The sequence below is a fragment of the Protopterus annectens genome, chromosome 12.part0 (assembly GCF_019279795.1).
Source record: "Protopterus annectens isolate FY-2018-M chromosome 12.part0, PAN1.0, whole genome shotgun sequence".
In the NCBI taxonomy this organism is placed as follows: domain Eukaryota; kingdom Metazoa; phylum Chordata; order Ceratodontiformes; family Protopteridae; genus Protopterus; species Protopterus annectens.
Window position 1 is genome coordinate 1,558,751,805 of NC_056746.1, and position 20,906 is coordinate 1,558,772,710.

Here is a 20,906-nt window from a genome sequence, read left to right on the forward strand (position 1 = left end):
ATCTCCAATCAGTATCATCAAGAAACAATGAGCAATCCTAACATTATCCAAGCCATGTTCTGGCAAAAATATTGCCAAAGAGTCCATAGAGAACCATGAAGCTTTCTTTAGCTATGTCATAAATATCAATGTAAACTCATATATGTTCTGAGTCACTGCAAATTTAAATGATTACATGTACATGACTGACATTGCCAACATCTTGTCAGACAGGATCATACATATTTACCCCCTCTCACTAACAAAAGTGCCCATTACCATACCTGGAGATTGTGAAAAACCAGAAATCACATATACAATGGTTAAACAGCTCTATCCAAACCTAAAAACACGGTGTCTATGGGATGACATGGTGTCTCTGGCTGTGTCATATGTGAACTCCAAAACAAACAGACCCTGCACCTGAACAGTCTGTTGAGACTCACCCTCTGTACAGGATATGAAACTGTTGAATGGGTTACAGCAATGTTTGGCACACTCCACAAGTGTTGGTGCACAACAGACCATGGGGACTGTTGTCTTATAAGCCTGATCTGCAAGACCATTGAGTCCATCATTATGGAACACATAAACAGAGCTATTGGGAGCCTACAAACACCCAACCCTACCCATTTTGATTTTGTCAGGGGCAGATCATGGCCCCTAAACCTGCTAGACAGTTTTCAAGGTAGTCACCCAGGACATATGTCAATGAAATGAGCTCCACACGGCCTACATAGACCTTGAAAAGCCATTTTCCAACATCGCACACACGTCGTATCCACAAAATCAACAACCTCTGCATAAACACATATGTCATCTGATGGATTGCCAATTGGGGCACAGATAAATCCTACAAGGTAATAATTGTGGTCTCCCTGTTGGACTGTAAACTGGTAACAACTGCTGTCCCCCATAGCTCAGTCCTGGGACCCCTCCTGTCTGGTGTATACTTTTCAGAAATACAACCAAACACACGAGGGCTATGGTTAGCAAAGTTTGTGGATGACTGCAAAAAGGTTGTCATAATCGATGTTTGGGACAACAAAGACATCCTTAAAAAGGGTCTCAGTCAGACAGATGTGGTGTCAAAATTATGGCCTCAAACTACAGTCATACAAATACCACATAGGTGCCAACACCCTAAATATGGAGGTAATAATAAGGGATCTATGGATACATGTGGATAGTCATCTCTACTTTTAGAAACACATTCACAAAGTGGTTAAAAAATCATGCTATGTGTTCCCACAAATTGCCAAGGTCTTTGCATGTAGGTCAAAGGAGGTTCCCTCTACTCATCAGTCATCAGACCCATCAGAGAGTATCACAGCACACTTGCGATGAATCTGACTAGGCACCTTCAGCAGCTGGAAAGACCACTGAAGTACCTCAACAAGAGGATTACTGGCCTCAAACAGTTGCCCCATGCAACATGACTGAAGTTAATTCAATCTGTACTCTGTTGCATACTGTCTACTCAGGCAATCTCTGCCCAACAGACAGGTCCATGTCCAATGCAGAACTGATGTACATGCTCTATCTGAAGTAAACCCAAGCTCACTGTGCCACATGCTCTAGGGATATCATCATCACAACAATAAATAGAACATGTTGGAGGGATACATTACTAACTCAGACTTCCCTTGCTTTGGAACAGGCTCCCAACCTACATTAAGCTGAATCCCTCACTGACACTCTTCCAGAGGAGCCTTGATGAGTGTATGTGAAACTAAACTGTCACACCACAGATCACTTCATCAGCTCTACTACACAGAGGCCTAGGGAACTAACCCCATGTGTGGTGATAGCTGCACACTCTGGCCATACTAATACATGCTTTCAGGCAGATAGCCTATTACGTACCTATATATATATATATATATATATATATATATATATATATATATATATATATATATATATATATAGGGAACAATGTATAATAAGCTAAAGATGGATGGGCAGAGATGTGTGTAAGAGGGTGACCATGACAGGGAGCCATCCAGGACTGTCCCATCCAGCACACATCCCAATGGCACAAAAGACATGAGGTGCACATCTCACTCACTGTACATAATAGCCACCAGTATCTGTAAGCATTACAGTGTATGTGATGCATGTGCCTGCTGTGTAACATGACTGTACAATGAAGTACACATCTACCATCTGTAGACATGTACCTGTCACATAGGTTCATAGGTATGTAGTAGACTATCTTCACAAAGGCATATATTAGCCTAGGCAAGTAGTGCAGCTTTCACCACCCCATTGGGTAGTCTCCTAAGCCCTAGTTCTAATAGTTAGTACCCTAAGCCCCTTTCTAGTGGGGCTGCTGATGTGATGCCTGGCGTGAATTGCCTGTTTCCCATCCACTCATCAAGGTTCCTGTTGAAAAGTGTCAGCGAGGGGCTCTGTCTGATGTACATTGGGACTCTGTTCCACAGTAAGGCAAGTGTCTGGGATGGTACTCTATCCCACCAGCATGTTGTATTCATTGTTCTGATGTGGTTCATATCCCTGGAGTGTGTAGTGCAACTCAATGTTATTATCCGTAGATGGAGCATGTTCAACAGTTATGTCTTGGACATGGCTCTGTATGTTAGGCAGAGTGTGCCTCTGAGTAGGTGGTACGCAACATAGAACAGATTTAGTTTTACCAGTTGTGTTGCATAACACAACTGTTTGAGGCCAGTAATCCTCTTGGTGAGGTACCTCTGTGGTCTCGCCAGCTGCTGGATAGTCGAGTACATCCAAAATGGTGCATTGTACTCAATGATGGGTCTGATGACTTAAGAGGGCCACAACTACCTCTTTTGATCCTGATGCAAACCCTTTGTTAATTAGGTGGGCCACATAGGATTTCCTAACCACTTTGGCAACATGGTTGTCAAAGGAAAGATGACTATCTACATGTGTCCCCAGATCCCTTATTACATTGTCACTTTTTAGGGGGTAACACCTATGAGGTAGTTTGTGGGTACTTTGTTTTCCCCAAAGGGGATTACTATGCATTCTTTCACATTGAGCTTAAGGCCATGATTCTGACACCACACATCTGTCTCATTAGTCCCTTCTGGATAATATTTGTGTCATCTGGGAAATCTATTATGGCAAACAATTCAATCATAGCATCACCTCAGGCTTTGTGCCTGCTGAATGGCGCACAGCGACGGTTATCCCACTACACAAGGGGGGAGCCACCACGGACCCCGGGAACTAATGCCCCATTAGCCTGATGAGCCTGGTCTGCAAGACCATGGGACGTATCATTGTGCAACTTATAAACAAAGACATTGGTAATCTCCAAACTATGGACCCTAACCAGTTCAGGTTTGTAAAAGGCAGATCTTATCTCCTAAACCTGATAGACTTCTTTGAAGCAGTCACCAAAGCTGTAGACAAGGGTAAGGTGGTTCACACAGCCTATCTAGATCTTGTCAAGGCTTTTGACACCATTACCCACTCTGGAATTATAGATAAACTCACTAAACTAGGTATAAATCCCTATGTCACAAGATGGATTGCCAACTGGCTCACTGACAGAACCCACACTTTGAAAGTAGCAGACTCCAAATCTGATTTCAGACCAGTGACAAGTGGAGTACCACAGGGTTCAGTCCTGTGTCCTGTCCTGTTTGGTATCTACTCCACTGAAGTACAGGCTAACACTGAAGGTCTTTGGCTAATGAAGTTTGCAGATGACTGCAAACTAGGAGCCATAATCGAAACTACTAACGATGTGGACATCCTACAAAAGGGCCTCACTAAGACAGATGCCTGGTGTCAAAGCCATGGCCTCAAGCTCAATGCCAAAAAGTGCATTGTCATCCCCTTTGGTAAAAACTCTGTACCCATGAACTACAACATAGGCAGTAGTATACTTAACCTGAAAGTGTGATAAGAGACCTTGGGACACAGAGGGATAGTAGTCTCTCCTTTGATAATCACATCACCACAGTAGTCAGGAAATCCTTCTACATGGCACACCTCATCACAAAAGGTTTCTCATGCAGAAAAAAAGAGGTCATTGTTCCCCTCTACTCATCACTCATTAGATCCATTATAGAGTATAATGCCCCTTTTGGTATGTACCTCACAAGACATCTACAATAACTGGAAAGGCCGCAGAAATACCTCACAAAGAGGATTAACGGCCTCAAACACATGCCCTACACAGACCGTCTCAAAACATTCCAGCTTTACTCTGTCACATATCACCTACTCAGAGGTGATCTTTGCCTAACATACAAAGCTATGTCAAACCCAGAGCTGTTGGACATGCTCCACTTAAAGAAATCCCAATCCCGCTGAGCTACACTCTCTAGGGACCTAAACATTGTCACCACAATAAACAGAACATGCTGGAGGGATAGATTCCTGTCCCAGAGACTTCCCATACTCCGGAATAAACTACCTATCTATATCAAACAAAGCTCCTCATTAGCACTCTTCAAGAAAAATCTTGATGATTGGATGGGAAATGGGAAATTCACCCCGGGGATCACTTCTGTGTCTCTGCTCGAAAGTGGCACAGGAAAATAAATTTCTTGGGTGGCAAAAGCCAGGGTACCTTTTTGGCTGGGCATGTATAGGCCCCAGGGCCGATAGCTAAGTACTTACCTATGAACCTATGAACCTTGCCTAAAAAAGGTAATATGGGGACAGCAAGAGCCTTGGCCAGTATTCAGAAGCATAGGGACGATGGGTGCAAATCATCTGTAACGAAGCAACGAGGCTTGTCTATCATGTCATCACATGGAGACAGAGACTGGATCCCTTTGAATGACACCAGAAGCTCAGCCAGTTGTTGAAATTTATCATCTTTCTGTTATATTGCAGTATCATGTAGGTGAAGGTAAGATGCTACTCAAGGTCAGGGTTCATACCAGCCTGGGCTACATGATCATAGAACTACTATATATCTCTTGTCATGTTGTCCTGGGAGGTATGTCTCAGATCATTCACACTGACATGTACAAAGAATACTTCATATATGTACCTGTTCTGGAGTGATGCAAGTGCTTGTGTTATGTGGCGGATCATAGCACCTGACAGACAACTGACAGTAACCTTCCCCTTGTCCAGCCAAGTGAGTGGAACATCTGTGTGCCTGACTATGAAGTCACCTATTAATAGTGTGTTGGGTATATTGTTTTGCCTTAGGGCCTGTTGTGAGGCACACTGCTGTGGTGTATTATGTGTTTTCTGGCGTGTGCTTGGAGGTGCATGTTGCTTGCTTATCTGCTTAGGGGGACACTCTCTCTTTTTCAGATTAATATTTGTATTCTCTGAGTATGGTAATGTGTATTTATGTGTGTGTTTTGCTGGTGCTTATATTGTAGGTCTATGTGAAACTGTTGGTGTTGTGGTTGTATGACCCTACTCCTCTTGACTGTATTATCCAGTATTGGGTTGACAGAGCTTAGCCACCGGTTTGACCCTGTGTGTGCCAGCATGTGGTGCATCAACCCATATATGATATGGTCATAGCCTATGCATACAATACACTCACAATACACCTAGTATGATAAGCTTGCTGAGGTTAGAAAATGTGAAAAAACCTTTGGGCAAACTGTCAGCAAGTAATGTCTGTATTGCACCCTGTAACTCCATATTGCTTGCTGAAGTGTAAAGACATACTTAGTTTGGATTAAGAACCCCGCACTTGCCAACTGTGTGTGTGTGTGTGTGTGTGTGTGTGTGTGTGTGTGTGTGTCTGTCTGTCTCTCCCTGAGGAGAGAGCAACCTTTTTGGAGACTACTCATACCCCTTAAAAGTGGTATACTCATCTTTGTCAAGTCTGATGATGCCAACATCTGACAAATATACCTGTGGAAAGGTGAAAGCCCAGTAATGTGTATAGTGCGTCATATAAATGCGTACTGCTGTAATATCATAATGTAGTTAGGTAGAGGTTGGAATCCTGCATTTGTCAGCTGTGTGTGTGTCTCCCTGGGGAGACACAACCTTTTTGAATAATATTCACACCCCTTAAAAGTGGTATACTGATCTTTGTCAAGTCTGATGATGTCACCATCCTACAAATATACCTGTGGAAAGAAGCAATCCCAGTAATGTGTATAGTGCATTGTGTAAATGCGTACTGTTGTAATATTATAATGTAGTTAGGTAGGAGTTGGAATCCTGCATTTGCCAACTGTGTGTCTCCTTGGGGGAGGAGCAACCTTTTTGGAGAATACTCACACCCCTTAAAAGTGGTATACTCATCTTTGTCATGTCTGATGATGTCACCATCCTACAAATATACCTGTGGAAAGAAGCAATTCCAGTAATGTGTATAGCACGTTGTGTAAATGTGTACTGCTGTAGTATCATAATGTAGTTAGGTAATGGTTTGAATCCTGCACTTACTAACTATGTGTGTGTCTCCCTAGGGAGGAGCAACTATTTTGGAGAATACTCACACCCCTTAAAAGTGGTATACTCATCTTTGTCAAGTCTGATGATGTCACCATCCTACAAATATACCTGTGGAAAGGTGAAATTCCAGTAATGTGTATAGTGTGTCGTGTAAATGCATGCTGCTGTAGTATCATAATGTACTCAGGAAGGAGTTTGAATCTCACACTTGCTGACTGTGTGTGAGAGTATGTGACACCGTTGGGCAATGTGGAGTGGGTTTTGATTTTTCTAGTGTATGACATATCACAATGACAACTGTATGTGCATTACACATGTAAGGTAGCTATGGAGCAAAGCCATATACATACATGTGACTTCAATTATTTCATAGGTGGGTACTCTGTTATCTCCATGAATGCATCTGTTAAATTTGCCAGAGCATGCTGGCGCTTTCCAGACCTTAGGTCACTTCTGTAGGCTAGTGACAGGCTTAGCCACTGCAGTGATCCCTGGGCTACATCTTCTGTTTCACATCCACTCATCACAGTTTCTATTGAAGAGTGTGAGTGAGGGTTTATGCTTGAGGTATATTTGAATCCTGTTCCAAAGCAAGCAGAGTCTGGCAAAGATGACTACTCATTATTGGTGTGCAACAACCTCTGTGGATCTGCATGCAAAGCCTTTATTGCTTATGTGCTCCACAGATGGATTTCCAAAACCCTTTGGTAATGTGATTATCAAAGGAGAGATGACTAAACACATGGCTCTTTGTATACATTAGTATCTGTTCCACATTTTGGGGGCTATTACCTATGTTGTACTCTTGGGATACTTTGTTTTCTAAAAGTGGATAACTATGCTTTCTTTGGCTTATAGCTTTACAGCATGAGTTTGACACCAGATATCTGTCTCTATGATACCCTTTTGGAGGATGTGTGTGTCATCTGGTGAATAAAGTATAGCCCACAGTATGCAATTTCATCAAACGTGGGCAGACATATCCCTACTGTGTTTGCCTGTACCTAAGAAAGCTATATGCCAAACAGGAGTGGTCCCAGGACTGAGTGCAGGTGAATACCACTTGTTACTGGCATAGAATTGTACATGGAGGCTGCAAATGTTACTGTGTGTCCTACATCTGTGCATCAGTTGTCAATCCATCATCTAACAATCGTTTATAGTCAGTCTGTTGAGGTTATGTATAATACCAGAATGTGGGATGGGTATGAATTGCTGGTGAGCTATAGCTTGGCTGTGTGGACCTCCCTTCCCTCACCTATAGCATTGTTAACTGGATTGAAGTCTACTAGGTGTAGGAGCCATGATCTGGCCTTTAGAGAACCTAAGTGGGTATGGTGCAATGTTTGCAGGTTCATAATGTCTCTGTTAATGAGTTCCATAATGCTGTGCTCCATAGCCTTCCTGATAACATTTGTCTGGCTTATAGTGTGAGAGTTTCCAGGATCTGTTGTAGTTCTACCCTTAATCAATTTATGTTAACATTTGCACTGGGTGTGATGAGGGTGGACAGGTTTAGGAATAAGTATATTAGAGGGTCAGTCCAGGTTTGAAGGTTAGTAGACCAAGCCAGATAGGCAGGATTAAGTTGGTTTGTACATGTGCTGAGGAGGGATGCAGAGTATATTGTGAAATAGATGCTAAGGATGAAGCCACCAGGTAACAGGAAAAGAGGAATGCCTAAGATGAGGTTTATGGCTGTGGTGAGAGAAGACATGCAGGTGGATGGTGTGACAGCGCAAGTTGCAGAGGGCAGGAAGAAATGGAAACAGATGATCTACTGTGGCGACCCCTAATGGGAGCATCCAAAAGGAGAAGAAGAAGACATTGTAGCTCAACCCTTGTGGACTGTGAACACCATTGCAGTGCGTCATTCCACAAGTATGTAACCTGTATAGAGGCTGCATCTGGACAGAGTGTTTAGGTGAGTGGTGACTTCATATGTCAGCTAGTGTATGACACAGCCAGGGACACTGTCCAGTACCATTGCCACTGTGGTTTGGACTTTGGTAAAGAGATGTTTTAACTAGAGTGTCTGTGAATCATCAGGTTTTACATTCTTCAGGTCTGGAAATGTGGCCCTTGTGTAATGACAGGGTGGTGAAATCTGCATTCAAACAGTCTTACAATAAATTTGTAATGTCAGTCAGATAAGTGTACTTTGTGACCATTTACATTAACTGTGACCCGATCTGAGATTTCCCCTGTAGATTATACACAACACTAAAGAAAGCTTTAGTGTTGTCTTTGGAATTCTTGCCATTTTGTATTTTGAAGCTTGCCTTGTATGTTTACTGAGGGATTGTATTTTCCCAATGATACTGACTAGAGAGGTTATCCCTTCTTGGTATGTAACTCTTTTTTGGTACAACTTCACACCTTCTATTATATATTTAGTTTATGGCAAGGGTCCATGAGACTAATGCACTTTTACTGTATAAGTGAGAATTTCTTGTGTTTGTGATAGCAGGGTCCATGCAACCCTGTAGGTGAACAGTGTGCATTACTAAAGGATTTTGCAGCTGGGACAGTGTTAACCTTAGTAATGCAAACCAATGATAGATAGCAACACCAGCATTGCCCACAGCACAGTGTCAACCCATGTCATACACACACATGCGTACTCAAGTTCCAAAATGTGTGTAGTACAATACATACTGGCCACCAATAGAAACTATGGAGTATTAACACTGGCCAATACAGGGCATGTCACCCTGCCCATGTGTCCAATTTGCATGTGCATACAGACAGTGTACCTCCACCATGTTCACAAATGGACACCTGCAAACATGTGCTGCACACACCCCACACTTGCTGTCCACTGCATAACACAAGCTGACACAACTACACACATCAGCCAAGTGGCACATGGGCAAATAACACAATTGGAATAAACACTGGTGTAAACAATACAACATTGCTAATTACAGCTTAAATGCATCATGCCTGCTCAGCTAAACCTTCAAGGATATCATTACACTTTACTGCTGACAACATGCTACACATCCAACCATTGCTATACTTTATTAAAGTCACCCTGTGCATCAACACCTTGTTAGCCTGTTCCTGCATCAATGTTACAGATGGCAGGAGGTGGCACAGGTTTCATCATATGCACAGGGTGTGTTGTTGGTTTGCCAGAGGCCTACACTGAGCCATACAATCGACATGTGTGTGTGAGTGTGTGTGTGAGGGCCATGAGTACTGTTATGGGCCAATGTTGATGTAATGTGTGTGGGTATGTGTTTGCCCTAAGTTTCTGGTTTATGTGTGTATGTCTGCATGCACACAGTTCCACCATGTGGCTGCCATATACGGGGATTTGTGAGACAGCTACAGACTGTACTTAGCAGGCTTTACAGATCACCATCTCTGGCCACAGATATGGAACCTGTGTCTGGCAGGGGTGCTACAGACAGTATCAGGTACTAATCCAGACTGGGTACTATCCGAAGAGGTTGACATATGTCCACTGGATTCAGGTCCCTGCTGGGACTGGCCAGAGCCACGTGCACATGGTCTGCTAGGACGGTCTATGGACAGCCTCCCCCAACATTGCTGGGGCTGGTACTGGCACTACGGGAGCATCTGTGACTTGCTGGACATCCACGGTGACCTCCAGCTGCTGATGTTGCTGACATACATCCATGTCGACATCTCAACTGTCCCGCACTGTTCTGACACATGGACATGACATTGTGGAGGACATCCAATGTCTCACCCCAACGTCTATCAATGACCTCAGTGTAGTTACGTATGGCACCTGCTAGGTTATGGATATATGGATACTTTCATTTACAGAGGTGTAATGAGCCCTCTGTGCCCTTAGCCCCTGTCTGGTGTACCGCTCCATTCATATCTGTGCCTCCATAACAGCCTGGAATATGCATGTGGTAGAAAGAGGTGTGGCATGTCTGCCAGGGACATGATGACCAGCAGTGCTCTTACGAGAACCCCTGAGCATCTGCCTATGTGGTACCGTTCCAGACATCTGGCTATGGCTGCTGTGTCCTGATACATGTGCCATAGATACCACACTGTCCTGGCCAGTGCCAACCGCACACTGTCCTTCAGCTAAGCGCAATGGTGATGATGGATGTACAGGCAGTATGACTGTGTGCATGGATGCGGTGGAGACTTGTGTACTGTCAATTGGTGACCCAATGACCGACTCTGACAAACCTGCCTGTACCTCAACACACCTATCATCATCATCACTGTCTGTCTCAGTGACAGGTTCCCTGCTGTACTTAACTAGCCCCACCTCGGCACCTGTTTGAGGAAAACAGGAAACACACTTTAAGACCTGAACATGACTTCAGATCACATGCACACATGAACACTTACGTACATGCACACATGCACACACAATAAACTGCACCCCTCCCTAAAGCAGACACACACAACACCAGCAATCACAGAACATACACAATAGCAGGTGATGGTGGGGTACAGTATCACAAGCAAAACAGTCATATCACACATGTCAGCATGCAGGACATGTGTTGCTCAACAGCATGCAGTGCAAGTGTAGTCAGTCCTTGTTACTAACAGTATACATGGCTTTAATGCATGTGTTTTGTTATTAGGTGATGGCCCTCCCCCTGGAACACAATGCATACATGGACACAACATTGCTGTGCAGATATTCATAACCCCGTAATGTACTGTACACCATAACTCACAGGTGTACATACCATTGCTAGATGTGTATCTGTGTGTCAGATAGGTATCCAATGCTGATTACAGCCTCTGTGTCTTTAGCAAATAATTGTGGACACATTTCTAGCACATGCATAATGAGTATTCACACAACATCATCAGTGGTGCATGGATAATTGATGGAAAACCATTCAGCCACATACCCAATGTACAGTATTTATGGTGAGTGTAAATCATATTGTGGACATGCCAGTCTCATCCATGACATGGCATGCTAAAACACAACTGCATATTTAAACACTACACATACCCAATATGTGTCATATGACCTAGCCAGTCAATAGCATCACAAGACATATATGTGTCAGTTGTGCAAATGCTGATTGGTATGCATACTGTTTAGAGGTGCATATGTGTGCACACATGCAATATTAGGGTGTATAGCAATGACAGCTATGTGTAGTACTGTGCTTACAATAACTGGATGGGGTATAGTACCATAGGACATCATCATGAAGCATCAGGTGGTCACTCAAGGTTACAAATGTTTCACAAGCCAGCACTAGTTATGCTGTGCTGGAACTGCACTACCTTGGTTAAAGTCACCATTTCACAACCAGTAGTTATGTGAGTTTGTAAGGAGGTCAATAAGGAGCATTCCCTGACATGAATATGTAATGTGTTGTAGAGTGTTTAAATGCCCCATGATAAGCCTCTACCCCCTCAGGTATATTATGTGTAATGTGTGGATGAGATTTTGGATACTGGAGTGTGTCTTTACAGAGGGTTTGGGAATCCTTTATGTGTAGCATGTTAAAATGCTTTGTGTATGACATAGGTGTGTATGTTGAGTATCAACTGTGCCTATCCAATGGACAGTCTAGCCACATTTGTTTGAGATGGTCTGGGTATTGCATGTGTTTGAGGCAGCTAATCACATTGGTGAGATGTGCGTGCTCTTACACCAAACATGCACAGCATGCATTATGGGTAGGTGTGTTACATGTGTACATGGCCTACACCTTAACAATGACATGCACTTTTTATTTACAATAATAAATGTAGAACACACTCACCAGCATCTGTTCGATGCATTGTTGTTAACCCAGAGGGACCTACATAGAGATGAGACAGTTTGTCAGTGGCCACAACTGTGGCATTGCTACTGTGTGTTTGAAATCTTACAGTACAACAACAGTTTACATTCACAGGGCTAAAGATTATGTTCCAAATGATCAGTACTGCACAACAACAGGCTCCACATCTTTGAACGACACACTCCACATCTCACATATGCATGATCTACCAATGCAGATAACAGTAGTCTACAGATATGCCATGTTACCTGCATGCTCCATGTGTGCTTGCTGGGTGGCTCCAACCTCCATCATGGTGTATGTCTGCTGCTGCTGTTGTTGTTGGGCAGGTGCCACCAGGCTCAGGAGCAGCTCCTCTATTCTGTTGAGGGGGGGTAGATATTAACATCACCTCCTGTTGCAAGCTGTTGTCTACGCACATCAGCAGCATGCTGACGGACATGTCTGAGAAGATCACTGCAGTGGTGGCGTACCTGTTCATATGTCCGGTTATGCAGGCCTACTTCATTGACCCTGTGGACAATATCTTGCCACATTGCAGTACGCTCCTGCTGGTCCTGGCTGGTTCGTGAGAACATGAGACGGTAGTGCTGAATCATACTGCTAGTAATTATATCATCTTCAGCACTACTGTAACTGGGGTTCCTGCAATAGGCCATGATCACTGGAAGAAATAAATACAAAAATATGTCTGCGCAAGTCATATGGCACATTTAACATTATACAGTATAGATATCACTGAACTGCCATATATAGCAACCTATAAGCTAACCAAGACTGGAACACTGTAACTGCCACTTATCACTGCTCAGCCCACAACTGCTTGAAAGTGCCTTGCTCACTCTCTATCTAATGAACCATGTTCTGCACAGCAACAAAATAAAATCACTATATAAGATTATACAAGAGTACCTGGCACACTGTATGCAACACAATGCACCACCTAGCCACAGCAGATATACGAAAAGCTGATTTGTAAAGAAATGTATCATCCATCGCAATCAGTGTAAGGTCCAGTAAATGTATTACTATTATACCACACAACTTGCTAATGCCAAACCCGTGGCAAAATATGTGCACAATTGGGAATATAGGTCACATACTGCTGTAGTACACTGTGAATGTTGCTAGATATGCAGTTATATGTTTTACCACACATATGTCAAAGGACATGTTACAGATATACCCACACACACACCAGACATAATTACAGGACACAAAGGTATGACAACCCAGATAAGCTTTCAGTGTGTACTATACAGTACTGTGTGTCAGTACTTACACAACCTTAATCTTGAGAAATGTAATATGTGATGAATACAGGGACAACACAAAACAGTGGATGCAAACAATGTGGACATACACCATAGTTTGCTGTACAGGCCCAGAGCTTCAGGTAGTACTACAGTACACACAGGATTTGCATTCAACATCGGTACCAATCAATAACCATAGATGTAGTGCTTTGACCTCCAATGACGCACCCTAGTTAAAACCATGGGACTTAATCACACTGTATGCAATAGCACTTGTTCTGTCTAGCAACAGAATACACAGATTTTGCTAGGATCAAAGCAAGGCCCCATAATACCATGACATAAACAGTTTCCCACTAAGCTATCCCACAGATACATATCTTTGATGTATTCACAAACATATTGACCATCACAGTCAGCCAACAGTACAGAGAATCTATTGCAACAAGTAGATGTAGGTGTGTATGAATATATATATATATATATATATATATATATATATATATATATATATATATAATATATACACAACACATCCATTGGTCTACATATACATATATATGTAGGCACATATACATTTCACCTTTCATAGTGAGAATGTCAATTGTACAAAGGATGTAAGGTGTACAGTAATGTAATAAAATTGCACAGTCTTGGGATAAATGCATTGAAGGTGTTCACAGCCCAGGTAGCTTTAGCAGGCCTTACTGGCTTCAACATTGCAAACTGAACAAACCACCCACAGTGTTTAACCACCACATGTCATATACCAGCACTGTATGCTGTCTTGTTTGTCACACACTAAAACCTACATACAAATATGCACATACTAACCATCACCAACATATATATATCTCCCCCCTTCACAAACAGTTGCAATATGTCCCCTGCTCTATGCACATATACAGATGTGAATATATATGACACATATATATTCCTCCGTATGTCTGTGGCATATACACACAAGGTCCACACTGTTGTAAGTCTCTGGACCTCAAAACTGAACTGTTGGGCCTTGCTGCAATGCAAACAGGTGTCACATATGAGCACACACTAACATTAGGGGGTATATATGGAAACAGATGCTAGATAAGCATACTATACTGCTACAGCAGTTGCCAATGCTAAGCTACACTTTAATATGACTATCATGCATGTGTTCTGTCACACCTATGTTTATATAATGTTAGTGCTAATCCCCCCAACAGCCATTGACCACACTACTGTACAGAACACAGATAACATGGATCAGATCTTTGACATTTAATGCTGAGCTACACATTTCACAGGTATGCCCCACTGCCCACAGGTACACTCAATATTGTCCATAGCAGTAGTTAAGCAAAACATCTGTGTATAAAGAAGTACTGCTGCCACATATGAATGGTTCACATTATGTAGACTATTCTTCAATAACATCTACTACATGCAAGTAAATACATATGTGTCACATACCTTTCCTTTGTATGATTTGGTAATATTTCTTTTTCCTTTTCTCTGTCTCTCTCTCTCTCTCTCTCTCTCTCTGTCAGTCTCTGCAATAGAGTGATTGAGATTGTTGGCAGAGATTGCAGCCTGCACCAATTAGTGGCCACCATTTGCTAATTGCATGCAGCCTGCTGTGTAGTAATTGCAGTAATCACTGTCATAGCAACCCAGTACTATAAATTGCTGACTCATGTAGGCATGGCCCTTTCAGCTTTCCAAGATGGCGATCATCCTTGTTTGCTGTGGACATCATTGTTTAAGACAGAAGGTTGGTATAGTTCTTATATCAGAAGCCAGGGGTATAGCCAGAGATTTACATTTTGTACTCAGACCAAATGTCGCTGCTTCCAGTACCCACTTTTCAGTGTAGAAATGTACTCAAATGCTACCCCAAGATACATGGAAAGATGTACTTTCTTTTCAACTGTTACAATTAACTGCCATACAAAGCTAGTTACTGAGATGTATTCCTTTGGCACAAGAATTGTTTGTGAACTGCTATACTGTGAATATTCATTTACTCAGTTCTAAACAGTTTGTGCTTTTTTAGTGTTGACATTAGCACAAGCTGCTCAGAAAAACTGGACACATTTCAGTACTGTGAGTATGCTTACCTACATCCTTGGTAGACCCTGCACACACAGGTATATTCTACATTTGGGTAGGGTTGCAGAAGTACAGAGAGTGCAAGTACTATTGTGTGGATTTTATCTTGCTGGACTTACAGGGTTGCTGTGTACATGTTAGTTTATCAAGGCAAGTAGTCTGCCTGTGTAACTCCCAACTGTAGACCTATTCACATGATAGCCAGAGAATAGCCTGTTATTTTTTGTCTGTGCACCACACAGGTCTTTTCAGCAACACAGCAATGGCATTCTTACAGTTGGTTGCGACCAGTACATGGCTACATCCATTTGTATTTCAGTGTTGTATTCCTACATAAGGGTATGCTTCTGAAACTCCTTCCAAAGCTATTTGCACAGTGTGTAACAGCAGAAAGACTGATAGGCCTCTGTGTTTCTGCCTCTGCCAGACCTCTTAACCAATCAGGTACATATTTGAACAGACACAGGGAAAAGTCAAGAAATATTCAGGGACAATCAGGGACACCTTTAAAATATTAGTGCCATTAAGTTGAGACATTGAGAGAATCAGAGCATATGAATTAATACACCTTTTCTGAAGTAAAAGAAGTGTCTAACTCTTAATTATTGTCATTATTCATTAAGTGTAATTCACCACCTTTCTGGCGAATGGCAGTAGTTTTTGGAGGGATTCAGAGGGACAGAGCTAAAATTTGTCAAAATCAGGGACATCCCTGAAAATTAGGGACAGTTGGGAGGTATGGCCTCTGCCTAAACAGATATGCCAGTGTTTGTCCTGCTGTGATACTGTGCGGGGTTGTAAAGTGATGGTGTAACATTATTTATTGCTAGAATTGCTGCTTCTCTTATCACAGTCATGTAATGTAATCCCACAACAACTGTTGGTCAACATCCACAGAACACGTTGTGTGGTATGGTATTCCTATTTTTCCTTTACATTCACTCATTCTGATGCATGATATATTTATTTAAGCACCAACTTGATGTATATCTACCGTGGCTTAGTGGTACTTAATGTTGTGCAGTGTGTGCAGGGTTCGGGACTTACAGAGGTGTTTTATTTTGCTCCTGAGCAGAACAAGGGCCCTCACATACAGAGTGACTAAGGCACTTTTAAGCAGTTGTAAGTGGGTTTGCATGGGTTTGTGTATTGCTGATATTGCTTAGCCAAGCACAAACAAGTGCAAACTCTCACAAACCCACTAACTACTGCTTAATAGTGCTTACTCCTGCTGATCCCCATGCTCATTTCTTTAAAAGAAAAGAAAAGTGGCGAGATAGGTAAGTGGTGAAAAAGGGGCACAAAGAGGGAAAGACAGTATGAAAAATAGCTCAGGATGTGCAGAACGGGTGTAGGGATGGTCCATAGCTGCCTATTTCTTCAACAGCTGTGCATATGCAATAAATTTGGAGGTAGATATCAAACCATCAACCCCTGAGAGAGGGGTGAGGACAACAAAGTATGCTGTAATGCCAATTAAATAACATTTCATGTGTCCAGTGGACATGTGCAAAATGAGCAGCTATGTATGGGGTGTAAATTTTTTTGGGAGCAGATTGCCCTTTTCTTTTTTTTTTCAGGTGAGAGTGGAATGTGGGGTAGGGGAAGTAGGTATATTTGGGAGGTAGGTTGGGGAGGTAAACAGACAAGACAAACAAGATGCATACAGGGGCAGTATATGACACATGTGGTGGGTGAACACCTTTGACGGGGAGGGATGTTTGGAAATCGCAAGCCCATGAGCCCGCAGATAGAAACAGTGGGACTGAGGTCCCTACCCATGGGCAGTCACCACTGCACCTTCATGGCCCAGAGGGTGGCTGTGCTGGGGGCTGTGTAGGAGGTGCAGGCTGACCCGTTAGTTACGCCACTCGGGTCTCAAGCTGGCATAGAGGTTCTGCAACAGAATGTTCAATCTCTCTATGCACCACAGCCCGGACCATTCGAAGGGTGATATGTGCCCCTCCTCAACCCTTGCTTGCATGGGGGGCCGAGCCCCATCCCCTGCAGCACTTCCACACAAAGGTGGCACAGGGCCAATGAAGGAGGAGGTCCCAGGCTGGGCACCAGATCTGCTGGTGCCAGGTGCCATGGCCAGCTGAGGTGGGACAGGTGGGTCCGCTGGGACCGGCCTTCCCATACGAACTATGTTTTGGAGAGTTTAATAAAGATATGGGTTAGAAACAGTCAACAGCATTCCCAATTAGTTATAACAGCATGCAGAAGTATTCCCATTAACCCAACACACCAGATTTTCAACAGTTGAAAAGCAAGCATAACACATGCATATATAGAACAATAGTGGACATTACAACAGCATGCAGGATTAATTGATGGCAACAGGCCACCAATACTGTGGTATTTTAACAGGGCACATGCATAGAAATAAATGCAAATACTTATAAACCAATAGGACATATGTCCCAACAAATGTTTTGAGATTAGACATACTGACTGAGGTGTGGAATTGCATTTTTTATGTACATACAGTAGGTTGGAAAAAGATAGCTCAATTAACAACTTATATATCCTTCTAGTTTTCACTACATTCCTATTAGCTGCAGTTATATGTCCCTTACATGTATTATTACACTACCCAATGTCCTTATATTGTGCAACTGGATTTTGCTAGATCATTATTTACATGAGCTGTATCTTACAAACTGTCCAAGATGCAGATGTTACTGCAACATATTTTGAGAGTTGCTCACACACACTACTGCTAAGATGGTACACTAACAGCCATACCTTCATATAATTATCTACATATGTTCAGGTGAAAGTATCAGTTATATGTTAACAGCTCCCTACATTACTGGCAGCACACTGACATTTCTGGGGAACAAAATACCAAGATACTCATGTGCCAGATTAAGCTGTACATGCTGGGCATGAACCAACAGTTGAGGGCTGTAAATATGCATAAAGGCTACTGGCACTCCCTTCATCCACGTTATATGGGCCTACCCAAGTGTGGGTTGACACTGCTTAATACAACACTACTATTTGTAGAATGCAACAGTACAACAACATATCAAAGAAAATGACACAGATGCACTCCAGGAATTATACATTTATTAAAGGATTATTACACATTTATTTATTGGGTTAAAACACTTTTTGAAAGCTCTCATTTATTTTATTTAACAGTACATGCAGAATAATTACTAACCTGACTGATGATGCAGCCTTTGCAGCCTATCTTTATGGGCTTGCTGGTTCATAGCCCGGACACCTGCAGCTGTGAAGTAAATGCAGTGATATTGAGACATACCTATCCATAGTATAGACAAGCATAGCATTTCTTAACTACTTAATACAATGGCTACTTACTCAGTACTGGGGCATTAGGCATCGCAAAGGGATTCCTAGATCCACTGGTCCAGTTGATTGTCCCTACATCGCTTCAGGTCAGAATAATGGTGCCTGACCTGCTCACCAGTCTGAAGAACACCAGTGGCACAGGTGAGATCACGGGCAAGACTGTTCCAGGCCTCCGTTTTATATTGGGTACCCTGGTACTGGCCCCGCAGGAGTCTTTCCTCATGATTGTGGACAAGGAGCCAAACCATTACTTTGGACTCCTCAGTGCCCCAGAGTTGCACTCTAAATCAGGTGCCTTCTCCAACACCAGCCCTGCTGACTGCAGAAGGAAGCTACAACCAGTTATAGCAAGTATTCCCACCTGTGGAGCTTAAATATGCCTCATTTCTTTCACTTATTTGTGATTGGCCACTTTTGGAAAACTCAGCTGTAGGCACGCCTGCTTAGCTGATGTGGGCAATGTTTAAAATTCCTTTGATAGATATGTGTCTGTTGAAAGTGCATGTTTATCAAATGCTGTCATGGCTAACTGTGACTACAGTGCACAGTATCCTGAGTTTGAGCCTTGTCACTGCTTTTTATTTTCCTAGTGGGCAGACCTGACTGGTTAAGGTACAGTAAAGGAGGTGTGAGCGTGTTTAACCGACTTTGCCCAACTTTGCCCAACATTGCTCAAAGTTGCTCGACGTTGCTTGACGTTGCCCAATGTTGTGCTGGTTAGCGCAATGCGCAGCTACGAGCAAATACATTGTGATTGCGCTGATTAGCATGGTGCACAGCTATGCGCAAAGACATTGCACTGGTTAATGCGGTGCGCAGCTATGCACAATTGGATTTAAATATGCTCAATACTGGTAAAATGAGCTTAGCAGTACTTTATATTACTTAAAATAGGGTACCCATGCCTCAGAATGCATAACAATTTCAAGTTCATATATATATAATTTGTTCACTACTACATTTAACATTTTAATGCTTTTTACAAAACTTATACATAAAAAATGTCAGGAAATATTTTTGTATACAGATTTCCAACAGAAAATGGAAGGTGCAGTAGTGGGACTCTAACCGAGAATGCTTCCTCTTTGTGTGAAGGTACTAACCACTACGCTATCGCTATTTTGCTTAAATTGCATATATGTTTCTTATTATCCTCTTCTGGTGTCTAAGCTGCTAACTGTAGCTAAGCAATGGGCAAACACAAGCAAATACGGGCAGCTATATAGGATGAAATTAAAAAAAAAAACTTTTTATTTTTAATTTTCTCAGTTGTTTAACATATGGGGAGTGCCGTGTTACACTGTGCACATGTGGGCAAACTTGCTCATGTAACTCAAAATTGCGGTGTTTCTCCATTGCAGGGGTGTACTTTTGGACTGCTCAGCAGTCCAACATGCCCCCTACGCTTGTCCATGCTCCGTGTAAGCTTTAGAGTTGAGGCAGTGTGCCCTCATTAATATGCATGGTATGCTGCCGTCATACTCTTAGACTGGCGCTTCCATGTAAGACTAATCTAGTCTTACACAGAAGATTAGTAAATCCAGGGGAGAGTGAGTTGAATTCCTGGATAAAAATGCTCTAAAATTAAAAAGCCTAAAAACAAGTCACTTTCATTCTCTGATTGCATGACATTTTCTGAAACAATAGATCTGATCTTTAAGTAAAAGATTTGTACTGGACTTCAAGCTTCAAAATGTATGTATGTATTTGTATTTTAAGCTAAAACATTTTTTCATGATGAGGAATATAAATGGTTATTTTTACTGTTTTACTATATTTTCAGTGAAAGACATTGGGCAGGATTCATGAAGGCTTGCACGGAGTCTAAGAGTAGTGTAAGACTCCATGCAGCCTTCTTGATCCAGGAACAGCCCTAAAGTCCGTGTAAGAGACAAGCTAAAACGTCTCTTACACGAATTGGCGTGGATATATAATCACCTCACTTGCAGCCAGATAGCATGCAAATGAGGTAGATTAGCAATCCAGGAAGCCCAAAGCAGCCCATGTAAGAGCCGTTTTAGCTGCAGAAATGTACTCAGTTGACAACTGAGTACGTTTCTGCAAAAAACACAATGGAGCCATGTCAGCTCCAAATAAAGGGTGCATATGT